Source organism: Gavialis gangeticus, unplaced genomic scaffold (genome assembly GCF_001723915.1).
Source record: "Gavialis gangeticus isolate Ggan-Ray unplaced genomic scaffold, GavGan_comp1, whole genome shotgun sequence".
NCBI classification, from domain to species: domain Eukaryota; kingdom Metazoa; phylum Chordata; order Crocodylia; family Gavialidae; genus Gavialis; species Gavialis gangeticus.
The window spans coordinates 3160764-3180216 of NW_017729002.1; the positions used below are offsets into that span (position 1 = coordinate 3160764).

The 19453-nt window shown below is 41.8% G+C and overlaps 1 long non-coding RNA gene across 3 annotated transcripts in view; it reads left to right on the plus strand.

The window, feature by feature from the left end:
• LOC109290717 overlaps nucleotides 1-16467 on the plus strand; it is a 40087-nt gene extending 23620 nt beyond the window's left edge. Inside the window, exons 4-5 of one of the 3 annotated variants that reach the window (XR_002095661.1) lie at nucleotides 13045-13191; nucleotides 14375-16467. This is a non-coding gene — a long non-coding RNA (uncharacterized LOC109290717). Of the gene's footprint in view, nucleotides 1-13044; nucleotides 13908-14374 lie in introns of those variants that run through there. The other 2 variants (XR_002095659.1, XR_002095660.1) reach the window with 2 other exon arrangements.
• Nucleotides 16468-19453: the final 2986 nt, after the last annotated feature.

Below are 19453 nucleotides of genomic sequence, written 5' to 3' on the forward strand. Positions count from 1 at the left end.
GGCTCTATCCCTGCTCCAGCCTGGTTCATGAAGCACATGCTTGGGAGGCCTGGGAGCAGCTCTGGTGGCATAGCAGCTTGGGCCCATGGTGAGCTGCTATGTCAGCACCACTGCTATTGGGTTGGGCTGGGACCAGACCAAGCACATGCTCCATGACCTAGGTTGGAACAGGGACAGAGCCGGTGGTCCTGGAGCAAGGGTAAATGATTGGGGAGGGGGTGGTGGGACAGGAGATGCAGGGGAAGAGGGACAGGAGGCCTGAGGCTATGGAGAGGGCAGATGGCAGGGGCATAGGCTGCAGGGAGGCAGGTAGCAGCTGTGGTTCCAGCTCTGACCCCAGATTGGGGTTGGAGCTGGGGTTGGGATGGAGCTGGAGCCAGAGCAGCTGCCTGCCCTCCTACAACCTCATACTTGATTCCAAAAGTATAGGTCAGGTCAGCAACCCCCAGCATGCGTGCAGAGCATGGCACGCAAGGCCATTTTGCTTGGCTAGACCAGGCTGTAAGCAGCTGCTGCCAGCCACGGAGCCCAGGCTGCTCCCAGCAGGCAGCTGGGAGGCCGCAAGCCCTGCTGCAAGCAGCCCAGGATCCGTGGGCTGGCTGTAGCCGGGAGGTTGCAAACAGCTGCTCTGGGCAGCTGGCACTCCGGCACCTTCCAAGATAGATATTGTGGTTTTTTCAGCACTCCGGCCAAAAAACGTTGCCTACCCCTGCTATAGGTCATATGAGAGGGCTAAAGGTCTTGTGATATGAACTACAAGCATCATGACTAGGGTGTAACCTGAGGCCCATACAGGGTTTAAAACTGTAAGGTTGTAGATCCTTAATTAACTTACTAGTATTATTAATGAAGCTCCAGTCATTTGGGAGTGTGTTCAGCAAGCCTGTTTCTGCTGAGTAGAATACTTGGCTAAAAAATCTGTTTCAAACTGAGACTATATTCCAGAGTATGTGGGACCATACACTGTTTGGAGAATACTAGACTAACAGTCAATGCCGGGGAGGTGAGGGGGTGGTATTCTGAGAGCCATCTAACTCTGTATTTCTTTGCCATGGCAGACAACTGTGTCAACTGAGTGAGCTGTTAATCATTTGGTTTTGTATGTTTTAAAAATCTTTTTGGATGATCTTAGTCACAGTCATATGTAAAATGTTGGATTTTATTATTAAAATGGAGCTGCTTTCATACTCATTCTGTATTGTAATGTCAAGTAAGGTTTTATGTAAGTCTTTTAAAAAAGTTTAAGTAGGTGACCTCTGCTGCTTCATTAAAACCACAGCAAATAAAATCTCACACATACCAGGCAATTCTTATATGGATATGTACACATGTCCACACTCCAGACTGTATGAAAGTCTTTAAAAAAATGCTTCATAGAATTGCCTCCAGAGATGTATAAATATTCTCCTGTTTCTATAATGGAAGCGCTTACATGCTCAGAGGAGCTAATAAAATAATTCCTAAACTTTAGTCAGGTAACACAGAGTTGGTTGCAAGCTGTACTTTGGTGGTGCTTTAAGTGAAATAGAATTCTGCCCACTTTTTGGATATATATCAGATCTTAAATTAACTGTCATACAAGTATGTGCATTTATTTACACATTTTTTCCATCTCTGGATCATAAGTGTTAGAAAATGAGAGTTAAGTATGTGGTCTGAGATGTGTATTTTAAACATTCAAGGCAAGAGTATGGTTCAAATGTATAATGTTCTAATCAATTAAAGAATTAGAGTTTACAACAATGAATAGTTTCTGCAATGGGCACATATTTTAAGGCAGTGGTGCTCAACCTTCTGGTCCCACAGGCCAGATAAGTGGCATGGGGTCAGCATGTGGAATTAGTTTGTGGGTATATGCATGTACCTAAGCGCAAGTCCTGGAAAAGCAAGGGGGAGGGGGCAGGGAAGAACCTATATTTTAGCTCTAATAACTGAGTGGTTAGGGTAGTGGGGACCAACCCTTTTAGGCAGGTGTGCCACAAATTAGCCATATAGTCTCACTGGGTATGTCTACACATGCAATTAATTTGAAGCAATAAACTCTGGAGCAGTTTGAGCCAGAGTAAACTACTCCCAGGTGCTGCATTTACACTTGTGCCCAGGACAGCAGCAATTTGAGCTGGGGTGGAGCAGTTTATGCCAGGACCACTCCAGCCCTGCTCTGCTCTGGTTGGTGGCAGAGGGCCTGGCTGGGGCAAAAGGGTGCTAAAAGTGCAGACCCATGTGGCTAGGCAGCAGGCAGAAGTTTGGCCTGCTGCTGCCTGGGCTAGCCAGGTGCAATTTATGCTCACAGTCAGCACCTGCACCTGTGTTTAATCGCATTTAATTACTCCGCCATAAGCAGCAGAGTCTCCCAATGCCTGAAGAAAGGTGTTTGTGCCCGAAAACTTGAAAGAACTTTTTTCTAACTATTTAGTTGGCCTAATAAAAGATATCACATCTACCCAAAGACCCTTGTCTGCCATAAGGTAGTACTATGTCCTAATACCAGAGCACATGTAGATGGTAATACTCCACAGCTAATTAGTCTACTCCATGGTAAAGTTCATGTGTAGACATGGCCCTCAAGTACCACTCTGATATCCTATCCCTTCCTGATCTGCTGCTATGCTTTCTGCTTCTTGCTCGGTGCTTCCTGCATGAACTGCTATTCATCTTTCTACTCTGTCTGCTACTGTGCTGCCTGTCCTCTCCCCCGTCTGCCACGTCATGAACAGAGGCTGCCTGTGCCACTTGTGGCACATGTACCACAGATTGGCCATCCCCTGGGTCAGGGCCCTTGTGCTCGGAACCGGAGACCTCGTTGCTCAGTGGGTGTTTGAACCTTAGTCTTGCTGACCTCTCAGCACCAGTATTGAATAGCAACACCACAGGTTAGGCCCTCTAGAACGTTCTCTAGCACTCTCTTTAAGGTTGAGCCAGTGTCCTTTGCATTTAATAGTCACTGGATACATGGACAGAGAACAGTGTACCGTCTACCCCACTAGGAAAACAGGTCCAGGCTAGAACCCAATGACTATAAAATGCAAGGTGCTATCGTCATTGGTGATGCATAGGGGATGCATGTGCACCCCCTGAGATCATCCATGCACCCCCTGGAAGCACCAGCTGTTTTGCCGTTGGCTTAGCAATCGGCCACTGGGAGACACCCTCCCCTGGTTGGTGATTGGCCGCTGGGGGGCCCCTCCCCCCAGTCGGCAATCTGGTGCCCCCCCCAGACTCGGGAGGCACCAGTCACCCATGGCTGTGGTTCAGCTTCAGGACGAGGGCTGCGGAAGGAGCTAGATAATACCTGACTTGTGGCCTGGGAAATGCTGCAGAAGTCAAGAGAGAGAAATTCAAAATCTTTTTGGACAAGAGAGGCCTAGAACCTGTCTCCTGCTTCCTTAGCAAGTGTCCTAACCACTCAGTTATTGGGGTTAATACATAGGAAAGTCCTCCCCACCCACTTCATCAGTCACGTGATTTTGGCCAGCTATGTTTTTATGTCTTAGATGCAGGTACCCATCCAGAATGGACACACCTACCTAGTTGTGGAGAAATCCAGCCAGTGCGTAACTCATTAGCATGCTAGGTCTATATTTGCAGGCTTAGGCATCCACAGGGCAGGAGAGATAAGAATGTAAGATAGAATTTCAAACTGTGCATGTAAGTGACAAAAACATCATTTACATGGCTAAAAAACTGCACTTGGATGCACAAAGGGGGTGCATCCAGATGAGCGAGAAACTGCATTTCTCCAGGACAAACAGCAGAAGCACATAGTTCTGCCGCTGCTGCTTGTGCCTGGGGAATGCCCCTGCACATGCACTCTGGCACACAGCAAATTGCCCTGGGTGAGGTAGGGGAAGCTGGGGCCAGCACCTGGGTTGGCCCCAGCAGCCTTACCTGGGGTCCTGGGGGCCTCATGGGGCTGCAGCAGTGGTGATACAGGCATGCAGAGCCTGGCAGAACATGACTCTGGCTGGCCAGACTCCAGTGTCAGGTGGTACATGCTGCAACCATGTGCACTGCCCCGCTTTTTTTGGCACTTTTTTTAGGTAGTGGGATTTCCTGGTATCTAATTCTGGCTCAGTGCTGCAAATATGCAGCACGGAGAACCTTTTTATGTATACTGCATGTGTTTTGTGGTGCCTCAGAAGCCTCTGAGGTACCACAAAAGGCACGTTTGCACTCATCTGGGGGCGCCCAGGGAAATCAAATTCTGTCCCAGGTGACATCTTTAAACTAGAATTTCCACAGTGGAAAAGTTATGAAATATTTATTATTTGCCAAGAAATGATAAATATAGAAATATATTCATTCTTTCCCAAAATGTGAGGAGCTTTACAGAAAGGTTATAGGTCTCTTCTTCTATTGTATATATAATTTTTGATATTTCAGGCAGCTATATAAAAACACAAAGCTGAAATCCTAAATTTAATGAAATACAAAAAAAAGTTGTGTATTCAATGCATTATCAGAATTATTTTAAGTTTTATGTATAGCTATCAAATTATTTAAAAAATTACCACTAATACAAATTTTGATTTCTGTTTTAAAAATATGTATTTTTTTCATGTATTATATTTATGGGACTTCGGGTGCATGTGGTCTAGTTCACTGAATAAAGTCAGTAACAGTTCTGCCTCATGGTAGTGAGCCAAACATTAGTTGTCATCCCACCACTAGAATGATGCTGAATATAGGGTCATGAAACAGTAGACCCTGAACCAAAAAGAGGTATCCAGAAAGTGGTGGTGGGGGTTGGTTTGTGCAGACTTGCTGTAGGTCCATCATAGAGCCCGTGTGCTGTAAATAAGGTTTCAGAGAGACTGCACTGGTGTTCCCCGCAGCATGTGGCCCCAAGGCAAAGGATACAGCACAGCTTCTACGATGCATAGCCACCAACTGTGGATTTTGCGGGTAGGTGCTTTGGCCCTACCTCTGGCCATACTGATGTCCACTAATTCACCTTGAATTATGGGGCACTGGTCTAAGTCCACCTCCGTTGTGCAGCCATGTAACATTCTTCTATTACCTACTGGTACCAGTTTGTAAAAGCTCAGTTTCTGGGGAAAGTTTTTAACAGAACAGAGATCTAACATGTATTGAGTAAAACCAAAATGACTGTAGCTTGTGGGTGCTGAGCACCTGCTAATTTTTTCCAGTGGTGCTCGAGCCCTGGACCACACACGGAGTTGGCGCCACGAGGTACTGAGGTTGCTTAGATTATCTTTTCTTTAACAGAAGTTGTTATAGAGTTACAGAAGCAGAAAACATCCAAAAATCAATACCATATGTACTTGAATACATGCATACTTCCCGACCATAACCAAAGTTTTTGCTATAGCCTTGTTGTCACCTTTTCCCATGCTGTATTACCTTTCCCCCCAGTGTCCATTGGGATCCCTAGCACTCTGATTTCTCTCTCTCATTTGAAGGCCCAACTTTTCCAAGTCCCTCCCCCACTCCCATTATGGTACTTTTTGATCTCTTTAGTTTAGCCCCTGTCACTTCTCCATACTCCGATGTATACTTTAGCACCCTTTCCAATGAAAGGAATCTACCTCTAACTACTACGTTTGTTTCATCCATGTATAGTATGAATTTTACCTCTCCCCCACCTGGTATCTTTACTCCACTTGTGACCTCGTCGTTTCTTATTCTTGGTGCTAATGGTTCCATGCCACACACAAATTGTAGTAGCGACAGGTGGTGCCTTTGTCTCATCCCTGTATGGATTTTAAAAGTCCCGCTTAGATGCTCATTAACTGGAACTTGAATCTCTGCTTCTCTATACAATAATCCAATCCAACATATACATTTCTCTGGGAACCCAATTTTCCTAGCATCTTGAATATGTAATCATGATCCACTCTGTCCTATGCTTTTTCTAAATCTAGGTTTGCTATAACTGTATTTGTTTTCCTCTCTCAGATGTGGGACAGTGTATCTCTGATCACTCTGGTTGCTTTGGAGATCCTTCTACCTGGTATGTGCATACTTAGTCTTCATGTATTATCTTCTGGAGGTTTTTCCTCACCCTCAAAGCCACTGTCTTGGCCATTAATTTATAATCCATAGTAAGGAGTGTAATAGGTCTCCAGTTTTTCAAGAGTTCCTTCTCCCCTTTCTTGAACAGTAAGATCACAATGGCTCTAGTAAAATCCTTCCCTGCCTCTCTTGTTTCCGCCATTTCCTCACGGACTTCTACTATATCCTTCCCTACACATGTCCAAAACTTCCCATAAAATTCCATAGGCAGTCTGACTTCTCCTGGTGATTTCCTTCTTCTGAAGGTTTTTAAGCACTCTTTCCTTTAAACTTATCTTTTCTTCCATCTTCTTTGCTTCCTCCTCCTCCTCTACTTTCTCTTCAGTCTCTTCCAGCAAATCCTTCATCTTCTTTCTATGAATTTCCCTCTTCTTTTATACCTTTTCATAAAATCTTTTCTTTGCCTCTTTCTGTTTTTTCCACCCAGGTACCACGCTCTTTGTGCACCACTTTTAGCTTTCCTTTTGCCATCTTCACTCTAGCTGAAAAGTATCGGGACCACTCTTCGTTTTCTGCCACCCAGGGTGCTTGTACTAAAAACATTTTTTCTCTCACCTTTCTTTTAAGCCATCTTTCGATCTCTTGCCTCGTTTCTTCTAGTTCTTCTCACACCTGTCTTCCTTCTGCGGCTTCCTCTAGCAGCTCCTGCCTCTTCTTTTGCAGCTCTCTCAGCTTTGCTCTTTTCTCTGCGGTTCTTCAGCCATCCTTCCTGAAAAACTCTTCTGTCCTCTTTCTCACCATCATCCACCGTTCCCTGGTAATCTTAAAATATTTCTTCACTGTTGTTCACTCCTCATACTGTCTCAGTACGCTTGACGTATCTTCTTATCTTGTAACAGTCATCCATTTAACTTCCACACGCCTCTTCCTCTTATGGGGCTCTGACCAAGATTCAGTTCTGCTTTTGGCATCTGGTAATTACTAAATAGGCATTTTTACATATGTAAGTGCCTCAGCGCTGGGCACTTTTCAAAGCGCCTGGTGCTGCGATGCTTGCAGTTGTATAAGTGGCGAAATAAGCATCAGCGCTGAGAAAACGGCAACAACTCACTTGTGAACTAAAACACCTCAGAGGTGCTTTAGCTCAAAAGTGCGCTGCTGCCACTTTCTGCTCACTGACACGTATTTCCCAGCTTATACAACTGCACACGGCACAGCACAATTCCCCTCATCTCGTATGTGGAGCAGACTCGATTAATCGATTAATCTAATCTGCTCCGAAGCAGCGGATCGCTGCCACGTGGCAGGAAAAAAGTATGTGTATAAATGCCCTAAATGCCACAATGGCAGTTTTGTTTTTCTTTATCTCTGTTTCTTTTGATACCAATGCAAAGTCAGTTTTTGACTGTTTCCTTCCCTGGGGTGTGTTCTAGTGAAATCTTTCTCTCCTGCCCATACGTCTTTTAGTGCCACTTCTTTTATTATATTTCTCAATAATCTGGATGAACTGTCTCAAGTTCCATCTCCTCCCCCTGTTCTGTTATACAGTTGAAGTCCCCCACTATTATCCACAGCCTGCCTCCGACCACGTAAACTGCTAGCTTCCTAAGCATAGACTTTCCCCCGTCCTACTCTGACAGTGCCTATACATTGAAAATTTCTAATTGTTTCCCTGGCTGATGGTATCATTTGTTGTAGTCTTCCACTGATGATGTCTTCTACTTATTTACTCTCAACTCTGGATTCTTGAAAAGTATTGCTACTCCTGCCACTTTGTTCTCATTTGTCCCTGACCACCAAGATGATCCCCATCTCCACCTTTTCTCAAAGCATTTATAAACCCTCTGCTCTGGTATATCACATAGGAAGATTATGTCTGACCTTATTTGTTCCAACCCTGGTTCAATCTGTTCCCATGTTTTTGTGTTAAAACACTCCTGACATTGACTGATGTCTGCAGTTCCTCAGTTACAGAAACTCTGCCCCCCACTTCTCCATTTCTCCCTCCTGCAGGGTCTCTTCCACCATTTCCATCTTGCTCTCACCCCTCTCTTCTCCCTTGCTGCCCCTTCTGATTCTCGCTGTTCCTTGTGGGAACTGACCTTGTCTGCAAAGCCCATTGGACACCTATGGTACAAGTAGCCTCCCCACCTCCACAGGTAATGTATTTTAGTGGGTCCTGGTGCTCTGCTACCCTGTACCTCTTCCCTTCATACTTGAAGCACATTGTGTAAGGGCAGTGTGCAGACAAGTGCCCCCCCTTTCCACATTTGCTGCACTGTTTAGGTTGCCCATGATACATTATAAAACTCCAATGTGCCCCCAGCTGAATTACATCACTCCAGCTAGGCTACACTCATTTGCTTGTAACACTATTAATGCCCTCCATGACCCCGTCCAAATACCATATTTGTCCTTCACTTTCTTCACACTCATTACTCTTTGAACATGCAATTCCAACCATCTTTCTATGTCTTCTTCCACTAGTAAATCCATATACATTTGTACTATAATCATTCGTTCCCTTGTCTTTTCTCCTGCCATAAACCTTATCCCTCTTAGTTCCTCCCTCCCACATTCCTCTGCATATTTCTTAAAAAAAAATTCATACCCATCTCTGTTTCAATAAGTGATTTGCCAAGGCTTTCTGTTTGGAAAAGCAGTTAAGCTAGTCAGGTTCTCCAGCAGTATATCCAGTATACAAACATTCCCTTTTCCAAAAAGTCATATCTGTTTAGGACTGATGCCATCTTTGTTCCATTGCTGACTAATACTACGTTATATGCAGTTTCTGACCCTCTCTTCAGTCTGTTGTGTTTTCTGTGTCTTCCCACCATGCTACTCCCAGTGCGCTGGAATTCCATCATGTTCCCACTGTCCTCTGTCTCTTGCCCAACTTACCTTTGCCTGCTGCTCCCATTCTGTTGCTTACTCTCCTTTGCTCCTGTGTTTTCTGTGGCATCATCGCTCTCATCACCCCCTGCTTTGCTGGTGCTGGTGCGATCATTTTTGCTTCTGCTGTTGTTCCTACCGTCACCTTATTTCATACCCTCTTCTATACCTTTGTCCACTCTCTGTCTCCAGACCTTCAGTTCTGCTCTTCAACTATTTTTTCACCTTATGCTTACTTGCTGTCTCTGCCATTGTTTTGAGCTTTGGGTCTCCCATCCTCCACTCCTTACACCCCTATACTCTGTCAATCCTTTTCTCTTCCTTTACGACATTGATCAAGGCCTTCAATTCTAATGGGACCATACCACAAGTATAGGTTAGCGCAATCTGTCTTCATAAGCTGCATGGTAGTGCCCATTAAGTGTAGTCCTCCTCACCACTGATTCTTTTCAAGTCATGGTGAGCTACAACATTGCATATCCAGAATCCTTTTGTGCACCCTCTCTCAGACTGGCACATGTGATTAGTGTGGCCCCACCCTCCACAAGGTAAAGCCAGAGTAGGTTGCCCTGCTCCTCATCTGCACATAAACTTTTGGAGCATTGCAGGACTTGCAACAAGAACACCCAGTTCCAGTCATGATTGGGGGCTAATTAGTACATGGATCCTTTGTGGGGGACATCTGGCGTATATACACATACTGAGCAGCGCTGACCTCTGGGGTCACCATGGAGGGTGGGGGCACACTAATAATTTGTACCAGGCTGTGAGAGGGTGCAGCAGGGATTCTGGGTGAACTGTATGAAGTGTTGTAGCTCACCATAGCTTGGAGTGTTATTGAGTCTAGTGAGGCCCAGTCCAGTGAACCGTATGGTAAATCATGAGCCTTTTGGCTTTGGACTAATACCATACATACTTTATACTTATATAAGATTTTGTTTCAAGGGCCAAATCAGTCCTGAATTAAGTTCCAAATTTTGACGGAGCACTGGAAGTATCCTTCCTCTGATACCCATTGGTCTGGGGCTTCAGATACTCCCCAAATTTATGGCAGGCATCCTGTGTGCAAGACCCAAGCCCAGAGACCTTGGGGTTTGGATGCCCGTTAGTCCTGGTTGCTCCTAACCAAAAGACCAAGGAGCAAGCCATGGGAAAAGCAAGAACTCAGCCCCCCATTACCACAATCCTGTGCAGTCAAATTTCCTGCATTTGGGGAATTTTACAGTAGTCAGTCTGCCTGGAGTGCAAGGGGCAGAACTCACCCTATAACTAAACTTGATTGGCTGAGAGAATCATGAGATCTTCTCTACCAAGTCCTTGTTGATCATGGGATCTCCCTTGCCAGGTTAAAAAAAAGTTTATGCTAGATAGATGTAAGTACCAAAGCGCTGCTCAAAATTGTGTTTATGAAACATGTGCTAAAAGTTAAAGCAGTTTCAAGAAAAGGTAGTATGCACTAATTCTGGATGAACTAAGCCTATGGCTACTGTATGCAAATTGCTACAACCATGTTTAATTTCAAGTTTGTTGTTTTCAAATTTGCTCCTCACTTCCATGTGCTCAGGGAGAGCAGGGTCTGACAGTAAAGCGACAGGGAAGGGGCTGCCAGGGGAAAAAGTTAGAGGGAAGTAGAGGAAAGAGCTGATCTCCCAGATTTATTTTCCCTGCTGCAGCAGGGAGAGGGAGACAAATACAAGGCAAACCAATAATTAGGTTCTTTACCTGGAAAACTGTAACAAATTTATAAATTTTCCATAAATAGAATCTAATTACTGGGGGGGTCATCTTATAATCAGAGTCTTCTTCTATTTCATTAAATAAAGTAATACTCCATTAATAAAGGGTCACTCCCACACTCATCAATCAGACCAAACTGTGAAACATTAAATATGTCTAAATAGGTTTTACTTTGTTTTGTTTAAATTTGAAACATGTATAAACACATCCCCAACCTTACATGTTCACTGCCAAGATTTTTGCTGAAGTGGATTTTTGCTGTCATGCTATATACAACTGCAAACAGAGTTTTTGAATAGCAGTGCTGACACTACCTTAATTATGGATGGATGAAGCTCTACCAATGTGCAGCATGTATATACACAGTTAAGGAAATATATGGAATTGCTATAAAATAACAAAGATAATTTAAAGGAAAAGTATGTGCATTTCAGAATCAAACATTTACCAACATGGGGTCATTCATACTAAAGATCTACATTATCTGCACTTCATGCTTAAACTAAAACTTAAGATCATTCCATGAGATGAATTCAATGAACAAGTTATTTTGGATTATTGCTTTATTTATTGTGCTGAGGAATTATTTATACTGAAATATTTGTAATAGGTGACCTTATCCATTAGTTGGACTGCAACAGATATAATATTAACAGACATTTTAATGGCTCCTCAGAATTCTCCACAGTGACCACATCTACATATGCGGTGGACTATGCAGTTCTTACTGCTCAGTCATTTAGTACTAAATGACTGTGCAGTACTAAAGTGACTAAATGAGTTGGTGCAAGTACTAAAATGGCTGTGCAGTAACTTGTGTTACTGCACAGTACCATCGCCACACTTTTTCCCCAACACTACTGTGCAGTAGCAACAAGCTACTGCTCAGTAGCTCATTACTACTGCACAGTAGCATTGCTGCACAATTAGTGCCTGGCAACGCTACTGCACCATAGCATCTCATGTAGATGCACCCAGTGATTCATTAATGGCTTGTATTTTGTTAGTTTTGTAGACAAGCCTCTTAAAATGATAGGCAGCGATTTCCTTTTTGTATCTTTCCAAGGACAAACTGTATATTACATATTTTTTGAAAACAGAAAGCTACAGTTTTGCTGTTAATTGTTGTCTCAGGCATTCAGATACCGCAATGATGAGCACCATATTGATATCTAAATAGTTTATACACTTGAGCTGGCAGAAGAGGCAACGGTTTGTGTCCAGGGTAGCTTCAGACAGTGACTTGTGTCAGAGGTTGCATCTGTGGTAGAATTAGGTTGAGATTTACAGGCCCCAAACTCTTAAGAACTCTTATAAAAGCAGCTGCTCTTGAAGAAATATCTTCAAAATTGTGCCAAAATGGTTTTGTTTTTGTAAGATTTTTGTTAAATTAGACTCAAATAACAAAATAGATCCCCTTCTTTTTCTAGAGCAGACACCCCAAAAACAACAGTGTTAGGTTCAGTTCCACATGCTAGAACTGGAATGCATGACGCTGAGGAGTTTAGACTCGAGGTCCGGACACTGTTTGCCCTGTCCTGGTCACCAGGGCCAGATAATGCATAGGCAGACTAGGCACATGCCTAAGACCCTACGTGAAGAAAGGGCCCAGTTGTGCTTATTTTACATGTTATAATTATTGAGTGAAAAAAGTAGGGGCCCATGAGTTTGGCTAGGGCCACTAAAGGATTAATCGAGTCTGACCAATCACAGGATAGTGCAAAACCCTTTAATTTGTACTAAACAAGTGGAGCAGTTACTTGCCCTCACAAGGTAATTTCAGGGAGAATTTCATCTGGTTTGTCAGTCAGGTCAGCACAGGGCAAATCACCATCTGCCCTAACCCATCACACCTTCCTGGACCTGCTCTGATCCTTTATTAACTTTGGCAGGTTGTGTAGTAAATAAACAGAAAATTCTAAGAAGTCCAAAAAAACAAGTGTCTCTCTTTCAAGATCTTGAATGCATGACTGCCAAAAAAAGAAGACTGAGCCACGGCTGCAATGTCCTGATAGCCATGCCTCCTGATAACACCCAAGTTTGGGTTGGGCAAGAGGGAAAATTTTACCATCTGCTCAGTAACAGATGGCGCTACTTCTTTTGCTGTACTTCTTTTGAGTTCTACTCCTTTCATTCACATGTAGTTTAGGCACAGCCCCCATAAACATAAATCCACCTTCCTCTCTTTTTAATAACGAAGAATAAATTATGGACCATGTTTTATGTCTATTCCAATTTAGGTACAATATGACCTCTACCTATTGCTATAAATGAGCTTGGTTTTGCCAACACATTTTCAAATATCACTACTCCCCACTGTATGTTAGGCAATAGGAAGATGCCATGTTATGATTTTAATTTCATTTAACTCATTAAGAGAAATTGTTTTATCAGTTTGATTAACTTTGACCTGGCCACAATTAACCATCTCTTTTTCAGCTCTTGACTAGATCAACAGGCTGAAGTGACCACTTCATACTTGCCATCTAGGCTTCCGCCTCCCCTTCCTCCCACGCAATTTGCTTCTGGATGCATTGCAGGTGTTGATCATCTATGAAGTCTCCTAACTGGTTTGGCAGTAAATAAGTGAGATGGAGAACTGTTTTATTTTAATTTATTGCAACTGCAATGAATGTTATAGAACATGTATTTAATTGGATTTTAACGTTATTACTTGTACATGGTGGTGCTGATTTTAAGAGGAAATAATAATTAATTTTCCATTCCTATAAAGAACATACAGTAACAATCCCTTTATCAGTGACTGAAAACGTGACTGGAATTTGTGCTTTGAGTGTGCAAGCCTATAAGACTGCATAATAAATTTTGATAGTATGTTGTTTAAAAAGATGTATTACAAATAATTCATGTGACTATTGGCAGAAAGTAGGCATAGGTGTCCTACAGAATTTTAAGAATTATATTTAAAAATATTTACATATCTGTCTAAGGTTATTACCTTATCGTAATACATTATTCCCCCAAGTAGTCTAAGTATTGCCTTAGATGGCATAAAAATCTGGAAAGTAAGTAATATTACCTGAATGGTACTAGCTACTAATTTCTATTTTAGATAGACATAAGTGATGCCATTTTATTATGATTTTAAGGGGAAGACTAGTGGTTGTCTTTTCCAGTTCTCCCTGACACATCATGTTGCTAAAAAAATACGGAGCTATTTAGCTGTCCATTTTAAAACAGTGCAGGGCTCCTCATTCCATCTATTCCTGTCAATTCATGCTGAAAATATTTATGACTTTTGTTGGGTATATATATGATAACAATAAAGTTTTGCAAAATGAGTGCAGGCAATTCTGTTTCAGGTTATTTTCTTCAATTGCCCCTCTAGTTCTTCCATCTTAATTAGAGTTTTCTTCTAAAATTAAAATTATTGAAGTGCAGTTTAGCAAACCACAGTGTCAGTGTTCTATTTTATATGCTTACAAAAATGCTGCAAAATATTGCTTCAGTGCCTTTTTTCTTTTGTACTGGGTATAGGAATGTGACTTTACTAAGGGCCCCAAGTAACATAACAGATTTATTGAAATCCAAATCTTGATCATTTTATGATCCTTGAAGTTCTGCCCACCATGTAAGGGGAATGTTTGCCAGTAGACAGAGCCCCAATTCTTGCTGTTGATAGTAATTCATTACGCACAAGGACCCATAAGTAGCTGAGAGCAGCATGCCAGTGTTAATCAAGCTAACTAGACAGATGCTAAGAGCAGTATTGTCTTCCAATCTTCAAAATATATCTTATGTATTTCAGACTAGTGCCTTGATCCTGCATTGCAATGCACAAAAAGACTCTTGACTTCAGCAGGGTTCTGACTGGGAAGAAGCAATCTGTCTAAGAACTACATGAAGTGGAAGAAAAGCATAATACATAGATATGCTTTTAGCATCAAGATTATGCTACATAAACAAGAAATTTACGTTGGTATAATGTGGATGGCGTTTTACAAACATGTAACTATTATAGAACCTTGCCCCAAGAACCATAAAAAACTACCAAATACTGCTCCAATTGAAGTGCTAAATTGAGCTTGATACTGACTTTGTATGAGAGCAGAACACATTCTAATATCTGTACACTAGTATATATCTACACAGCACTGCATTGTACATTATTAATTGTGCTAATTAATCTAAGTGGATGACTGCAAAAATGGTTATACAGCTTCCAAGCTCTCGGCTTGTTTCCACAGCACAGTACTCTGAGACATAACACAGCTAGGCATACCTATACACGTGCTCTGATGTGTTCTAATTAGAACATGTCGGAGCACACTCAATTAATTGAGTCTTTTTCAAATTCTAATTAGAGTGCGCTAGCACTGCCACAGGATCACATGCAAAAATGCTTGCTGGGGTGCTTCAACTAATGCTCATCGAATGAACTTTAGTTAAAGCATTTCATGGCCATTTTTAAATGCAGAGGGTCTTAATACACATGACACTGAGGTGCTTTCCAGGAACCACTCGAATTAAAATGCATCCCCCCACACCAGACCACATGTACAGGGACCCAAGGTTAGGCAGAAGACAATACATTATGTGGACAGGATGCAAGGATTGGAGAAGAGAAGCAAGTATAACAAAAAATGGGCAGGTTCAACCTGAAGCCTGATACTTCATGACATTTGCCCATTACACAGCACTACTGTGAACGTAGCTCTAATTCTGTACTTCATATCCAGGAAAAAAATTCCATTGCAACCACTAGGAATTTTCTGATTAAAAACTATGAGATTAGGTCTTGGAGTAAGATACCATAAAGTGTTTGGAGATAAGAAGACAACCACTTATACTGAGGGACTAGGCAAAACAGCAGAGAATCAAGCTTAGTCTGTTCTTGCTTTGCTACAATCAATTGATTTGGTATTTTTTTAACATAATACTAATGGTCTTAAAAGGATTTTTTTTCTCTGACTTTTTAAAAAGGAAACAAACTAGCATGTATACAACAAATCTGAAGCGTTACCGTCTAAAAACTGACAACACACATAAAAATAATAGAAAATTATAACAATAAATATTAAATAATAAACATAATTATGAAAGAAGGCAGACTACTGTGACATGCTCAGTACTGTTCCTCAAGGTAACATCTGATTAGACTCTAAAACAAATTAGGCATCTGCTTAGAGTTTTTTATTATATTTTGAATTAATGTACTGCATATGACCCAACAGTTGGAACATCAGAAGTTTGCCACTTAATCGTAGGACACCAAACAGGAATACAAACTTCCTTGTTCTACCCACATGTCACTGAAAAAGAAAATACTATTGTATTCTTTCGTAACAGACTAAAATGTGGTTGTGTTCCTAATGTAAGACAAGAGTTTTGGACCATTACTCTGGGATAAGGATTTTCTTTTTGTTTTGTATTTCTACAGTTCATTGTACTATGGAGTTCTAGTCAATTACTACAGTATCTAAGTGCTACAATAATATGGATAATAAGTAACAAATAATACTTTGAGTACTGCGGTCCTTTTCTTTGTGCTAGAGCACTGTTTGTACTCTAGGCAGTAGCTATTGAATACACATCTTTAGCATTAGAAGTAATAAAAAAAAGAATCATTACTGTTGACTGAATCCTGGAGAGAAAACCATAGAAGTAAAAAATAAAACAGTAAACCAGAGTCCCTTTAGCATGCAGGCCATTTGCCAGCTGCTTTTCACAGGAACGTTCATTTCTGTTGTTTTCTTCAAATGTAGAAAGAAGATAAACATTTTCTTATTGCAAGTTAACAAACACTACCATACATGACAGGTTGATAAGCACTATCCAGAGTTGTATTCGGAGCTTCTTAGGTCATTTGAAAAAAATTGGAAATGCACTAAAGAGTTTTAATCTGAAACTGAAAAATTAATAGTAGTTGGTCAGTGCTCTGTGTCCTACAGAACAGTGTTTTCTTCTGTTAGTACCTGGAGCTTTTGCTGCTGTAGCCAGCTCTGTCTGTAGGGAATTGCTCAAGAGCTCTGCCAGCTACATGCAAGGTGTTTACACTAGCATTTACTCTAGAGTAACCCACATTGGGCAGGTGTCTACACATGTAGGGAAGCAGGAACAGATTTGCTGCTTGTGGCAGCAGTCTACTCCTGCCCCAAAAGCCCCACACCAGCCCCCTGCAGCAGCCAGGAGGAGCTCTAGGCTGGGGATGAGAGATTGCTCCCAGCCCCTGGGAGCTGCCTGCCAGGAGCCTGGCATCTGCCAGAAGCACGGGTGGTGACAATATCCTCCTGCCCTGGTAGCAGGAAGCTCCCAACTCCTGCTCTGTGATTGCAGAACAGGGGCTGGGAGTGCCCTGCTGCTGGGGCAGGGGAACATTGTCCCCACCCAGGATCCAGTGGCAGACCCTGCCCTGGCAGCAGGAAGCTCCTGGGGGCAGGGAGCAATCTCCTGCTCCCTGTTGTCTGGCTGATTGGGAGCACATTTTCTTCCAGTTGGCCATCTACATTTGCCATACTGCACAGTAATTACTCCTGAGTAAATCTGCTGCTTGTATTTACAAGTAGCACATTTACTTGCAATTAGAGCAAATTACTGCACAGTAAGCATCTGCAAGTGTAGTTGGCAATGCTTACTGCACAGTAATTTGCTCTAATCTTGAGTAAAGCATCTCATGTAGACATGCACAAAGAATACATCATTATGAGGTAGTAATCCATGTTTTCTAGAAATCTAAATATAGGGGACTGCTATAACCAAGCAACTCTACTGCACCAAGTGGGATTACTAGAGTATGAAAAAACCAGAATTTAGCCCAGTGGATTTCTTTAGATTAAAAATATTCAGTTCATGCAGTACCCTGGACCTCTGCACTTTAAGTGGAAAGGGTTTGGGTTGTGGGGGCTTGGGAGGTTAAAAGAAGGGATAGTGTAGATAGGAACTCAGCAAGTTTCTCCTGAACTCCCCTATATAAAGCACCTTGATTCTTACCTGAATTTTTGGTAGACAAATGTCAACTCAAAAATACATTGATACTTCAACTCATAAGTCTATATTAGAACTCATATTTCCAAGGGTAAATGCTATTAAAGTGTTGCCACATACATCTCAAATATAGTTTATATTTTCTCGGTGACATACACGAATAAAATATGATTAGGGACATATAGATAATGCATGGTAGTGTGGTATAAAGATTTTATTGGCAAGAACCTAGAATGACTGTATTAATTACCAGTTGGGAAGTCACAAGTGAGCTAGGAAAAATACTTGCATGCAACTCCCAATAAAGCCCTTTATACTATGCCTTCTGTAATTTCTTTTTCAACATATTTTATAGAGAACCTACTTTGGAAATACTTAAAGAGTTTTAAAAGAAAGAAATATGTGCAATTTTAAATATTTTCTTGCTTATAAAAACAGATTCTCTAAGCAAAGTGCAAGCATTTATGGTTTTAGATAAATACTACTACTATATGTACAGAAGATAATCAGTGTTTTAGGAAACTGAAATTGTGTGGCAGTCTATGACCGTCATGGCTTTCTGAAGAAATACAGATGAGTTATGTTTATGCTCCGTCTTGTGATATGGCGTGAAAGGGAAAAAGAAAATCAGTAAGGATGGAGAGCAATATGGGATTTAGCAAGAAGTGATCCACAACCAAAGCTAATATTTTTAGGTTATTTGCAAAGAATTTCATGACACTCTTAAGTCTGGGTTAGGCCTGGCCATTCTCTTTGAATGTGGTTGCTTGGCACTGGAGAATATGGATACCCTTGGCTATTTGTATGAGAATTGTTTCCTGTGTCTAGGCTTCCCACTGAGATTATATAAGGGAATACTCAGCAAATCTTTCAAGACTTTCTCTTTATTTAGTGCAAAGCCACAGGAGAAGAAACATGCACAGGATGTTTATTGAAAAGAATGAGAAAGTGTTGCTCTTCCAAATGAATGTTCGTGAGGGCTATAACACAAATTGGATGACTTGGTTGCAGGAACCAGTCTCCTGGAAAGGAAGCAGCAAAATCTAGTATTGGTTCTAGGCATTCAGAAACACAGAATACCTTTTAGCGGCGAGGGAGAAGTTGTTTATTGACAGCTGGATATCCTGAGCAGCTAAGCAAATGTTGTAGTAGCAATACAAAACATTTCTCATGTTAACAGTTTGCCTTGTACTTGTGATATTTTTACAACTGCATTTCACTAAATACATAGGGATCAAACAGTATATTGTGGTATTTTCGATTTATTGAGTAACTTGTGCCATCTCTGGTAATCCGGAATGTTAAAGGCTGTTCAGAAAAATAGGTCTTGACCCTGCAAAGAACCTGATGTGGGCGAGCCCTTGCAGAGCACCAGTGAAGTAAAGGATGCTGCCTCCTGGCACAGGTGTTCATGCATGTCCAGGGTGCAGCCTTTATAGGAAAGCACACTGTCATGTCTTGAATATGATATGGGAAACAGGTAGTTCATCTGGAGAAGTGAGGTCTAGACGTTTTATACCAAGCTAACTCTTCTATGAGCCAATACCTTTTTATTCCTCTGTGAGACAAGAATTCACACAAGATACCCATCCCATATGAAGTATCTATCATTTTACTAAAGACCATTATTCCTCTTGCTTTCTTATAATCAGTGCGGAGGAGCTACAGGATGTAACTACTGCACATAAACTACAGCATAAGGAAAGATGGTTTTTAATGGAAAAAATTTCCTTAGCCTTTCTTGCTCTAGATCAAAAAAACCTATGGAAGCCTGCTGCATGAATAATAACTTGTGAGAATGCAGGAAAAAAATAGGAAATGTCCCAGGCTTTTCCCTGCTCATTGCTCAAGGGGCAGGAGTGTTGCCAGACCCCAGCCCCTGGCTAGCACTCTGAGGCAAAGG